The 4,625-nt window shown below is 42.7% G+C and overlaps 1 pseudogene; it reads left to right on the forward strand.

Annotated features, from left to right (window-relative positions):
- LOC111979147 (collagen alpha-1(II) chain-like) overlaps positions 1-4,625 on the forward strand; it is a 70,831-nt pseudogene that overhangs the window by 60,257 nt on the left and 5,949 nt on the right.

Genomic DNA, 4,625 nt, shown 5'->3' on the forward strand with positions numbered 1-4,625 from the left:
TGTAGGACCTGTATTGAATAAAGCCTGTAGGACCTGTATTGAATAAAGGCTGTAGGACCTGTATTGAATAAAGCTTGTAGGACCTGTAATTGAATAAAGCTTGTAGGAAACCTGTATTAATAAAGCGTAGGACCTGTATATGAATAAAGCTGTAGGACCTGTATTGAATAAAGCTTGTAGGACCTGTATTGAATAAAGCTTGTAAGGACCTGTATTGAATAAAGCCGTAGGACCTGTATTGAATAAAAGCTGTAGACCTGTATTGAATAAGCCTGTGGACCTGTATTGAATAAAGCTTGTAGGACCGTTATTGAATAAAGCTTGTAGGACCTGTATTGAATAAAGCTTGTAGGACCTGTATTGAAATAAAAGCTGTAGGACCTGTATTGAATAAAGATGTAGGACCTGTATTGAATAAAGCTTGTAGGACCTGTATTGAATAAAGCTGTAGGACCTGTTATTGAATAAAGGCTTGTAGGACCTGTATTGAATAAAAACTGTAGGACCTGTATTGAATAAAGCCTGTAGGACCTGTATTTGAATAAGCTGTAGGACCTGTATGAATAAAGCTTGTAGGACCTGTATTGGAATAAAGCTCTGTAGACCTGTATTGAATAAGACGTGTAGGACCTGTATTGAATAAAGCTGTAGACCTGTATTGAATAAAGCTGTAGGACCTGTATTGAATAGCTGTAACCTGTATTGAATAAAGCCTGTAGGACCTGTTGAATAAAGACCGTAGGACCTGATTGAATAAAAAAACGTCCTTTTGTAAAGGGGACCTGTATTGAATAAAGCCTGTAGGACCTGTATTGAATAAAGCTGTTTAGGACCTGTGATTGAATAAAGACGGTAGGACCTGTATTGAATAAAGCTGTAGGACCTGTATTGAATAAAGCTTGTAGACCGTATTTGATAAGACGTAGGACCTGTATTGAATAAAGCTGTAGGACCTGTATTGAATAAAGCTGTAGGACCTGTATTGAATAAAGCTGTAGGACCTGTATTGAAGAAAAGCTGTAGAGACCTGTATTGAATAAAGCTTGTAGGACCTGTATTGAATAAAGACGTTGTAGAACCTGTATTGAATAAAGACGTAGGACCTGTATTGAATAAAGGCTGTAGGACCTGTTATTGAATAAAGCTGTAGGACCTGTATTGAATAAAGCCTGTAGGACCTGTATGAATAAAGACTGTAGGACCTGTATTGAATAAAGCTGTAGGACCTGTATTGAATTAAAGCTTGTAGGAACTGTATTGAATAAAGACTGTAGGACTGTATTGAAAAGCTGTAGGACCTGTATTGAATAAAGACGGTAGGACCTGTATTGAATAAAGCCTGTAGACCTGTATTGAATAAAGACGGTAGGACCTGTATTGAATAAAGCTGTAGGACCTGTATGAATAAAGCCTGTAGGACCTGTATTGATAAACTGTAGACCTGTATTGAATAAAGCTGTAGGACTGTATTGAAATAAAGCTGTAGGACCCTATTGAATAAAGCTGTAGACCTGTATTGAATAAAGCTTGTAGGACCTGTATTGAAAATAAAGCTGTAGACCTGTATTGAATAAAGCTTGTAGGACCTGTATTGAATAAAGCTGTAGACCTGTATTGAATAAAGCTTGTAGGACCGTATTGAATAAAGCTGTAGGACCTGTATTGAATAAAGCTTGTAGGACCTGTATTGAATAAAAGCTTGTAGGACCTGTATTGAATAAAGCTTGTAGGACCTGTATTGAATAAAGCCTGTTAGTGACCTGTATTGAATAAAGACGGTTGAACCTGTATTGAATAAACCTGTAGGACCTGTATTGAATAAAGCCTGTAGGACCTGTATTGAATAAAGCTTGTAGGACCTGTATTGAATAAAGCTTGTAGGACCTGTATTGAATAAAGCCTGTAGGACCTGTATTGAATAAAGCTGTAGGACCTGTATTGAATAAAAGCTGTATGACCTGATTGAATAAAGCCTGTATGAACCTGTATTGAATAAAGCTGTAGGACCTGTATATTGAAAAGCTGGATTCATTCATTCATTCATTAGACTATTCGTTCATTAGACTATTCATTCATTCGACTATTCATTAATTCATTCATTAATTCATTAGACTATTCATTCCTTCATTATGATTCATTCGCCTATTATAGATGACAGAATAATATTGTACTGTCAATTGACTTGTACCCACCCCACCCATTTCAAGTAAGAATGGATGGATGAATATTCAAAGAAAAAGATAATTGAATATATGACTATTGATTTGACTATTGATTAGAGTGCCAACTAACCTGTGTGTCCATCTCCCCAGGGAGAGCCTGGTAAACAAGGAGCTCCTGGTGGAAGCGGAGACCGTGGACCCCCTGGCCCAGTGGGACCCCCTGGACTGACTGGACCCGCTGGAGAGCCCGGTAGAGAGGTCAGTGTCTGTCACATAGCGTGTTGTGTCTGAAATAGCATCCTAGTTCTTATATTGTTCAATACTTTTAAACAGGGTCCGCATAGGGCTCTGTCCAAATGTAGTGCACTATATAGGGAATAGTGTGCCATTCAATGCAGCACAGTGTCACCGTTATGGCCTCTCATGGTCAACTCTATACCTACGGTACAATACGTTAACTCACTGTCATKATTAACTGAATCACTAACTATACGTTAGATGTTTCTGATATTAAACAATGTGTTATTGTCTCTCAGGGCAACGCTGGTTCTGATGGACCACCTGGTAGAGATGGATCCACTGGAATCAAGGGTGACCGTGGTAACACCGGTCCTGCTGGTGCTCCTGGCTCCCCAGGTGCTAATGGTTCCCCCGGCCCTGTCGGCCCCACCGGCAAGCAAGGAGACAGGGGAGAGGCTGTGAGTATACACCCTAAATCACTCCCCATAACATCCCCAATGGCACCCCATAGAAGCTTTATAACACCCCTAAAACCCCCTCTCTTGAGAGGACGTCAGGGGTTGAACAACCCAGGCCATGTTATTGTTTTCTGTCTATTTTCTCGTGCCAGGATAAACTGGATCTGTGATAGAGTTCAGTCGGATATTAATAGTGTTTTAATTCATCCATAAAGTGTATGTTTCTTGGCTGTGCTATAGGGAGCTCAAGGACCCGCTGGGCCTGCCGGGCCTGCTGGAGCCAGAGGGATGGCTGGACCCCAAGGACCCCGTGGAGACAAGGGTGAGGCTGGAGAGGGTGGCGAGAGAGGACAGAAGGGACACAGAGGATTCACTGGTCTGCAGGGTCTGCCCGGACCTCCCGTAAGTACCCCCCTAATCTCCCTGTACCCCTAATCTCCCTCTACCCCCTAATCTTTCTGTACCGCCTAATCTTTCTGTACCCCCTAATCTCCCTGTACCCCTAATCTTCCTGTACCCCAAAATATTCCTGTACCCCCTAATCTTCCTGTACCCCTAATCTTTCTCTACAGCCTAATCTCCCTGTACCCCTAATCTCCCTGCACCCCCTAAACACCACAAAGAGAGGATAGACCAATCCTTTCCAGAGGGACAACAGGGTCGGGAGGTCGCCTACACAAAACACACATCATGGATTGTAGATGTACTGTACTGTAGACTAGAGCTCTGCTACCATCGCTTTTGGTGACAATAAGGAAGGATACATGTAAGCTATGTGTTAAGAGTTGTTGAACATTTGTCTATACTCACTTTGATCCATTGGTGCCGGCAGGTCCTAGAGGCACCCTGAATCTGCCAGATTGGCCCTAGGGGAGAGACAAGTGAGCATGTCTATAGGTAGATTTGATCCTACGGGCAGAGACATGGTCGAGACATGTCTTAGGGAGCAGATTGACTCTGGGGAGAGACATGGTGAGACAATGTCTATAGGACAGAATGCGCCTGGGGAGAGACATGGTGAGACAATGTCTATAAGGAAGAGATTGACCCTCTGGGAGAGACAAGGTGAGACAAATGTCTATAGGACAGAATGACCCTCTGGGAGAAGACATAGTGAGACAATGTCTATAGGGACAGATTGAGCGCTCTGAGGAGAGACTGGTGAGACATGTTATAGGAAAGATTGGACGCCTTGGGTGAGAGACAAGGTGAGGCATGTCTATAGGACAGATTGACGCTCTGGGGAGAGACAAGGTGAGACAATGTCTATATGGATCAGATTGACGCCTCTGAGGACGAGAATGGTGAGACAATGTTTATAGCGTACAGATTGACCCTCTGGGCAGAGACATGGTGAGACAATGTCTATAGGACGATTGACTCTGGGGGAGCCAGGTGAGAATGTCTATATGGATATACACAATACAAGGTAAGACTAAAGGGACATTTCTATGATATAGAGCGATTTTCTTGATACCAGAGAGATTTGTTATATAGAGAGATTTTGATGTAAAGAGAAATAAGGGTTAAGGGGAATTTAGGGGGTACAGCGGAGATTAGGGGTTAAGGGAGATTAGGGGGTAGGAGTAGTGGGTACGGGTGTAGGGGATTACAGGGACAGGAGTAGGGGGTACAGAGAGATTAGGGGGTACATGGAGATTAGGGCAGAAAGATTAAGGGGTACAGGAGAGATTAAGGGGGTAAGAAGAATTAGGGGGTAACAGGGAAGATTAGGGGTCGGGTAAGATTAGGGGGTAGAGAGAGA

This window comes from Salvelinus sp. IW2-2015, linkage group LG1, assembly GCF_002910315.2.
Source record: "Salvelinus sp. IW2-2015 linkage group LG1, ASM291031v2, whole genome shotgun sequence".
NCBI classification, from domain to species: domain Eukaryota; kingdom Metazoa; phylum Chordata; class Actinopteri; order Salmoniformes; family Salmonidae; genus Salvelinus; species Salvelinus sp. IW2-2015.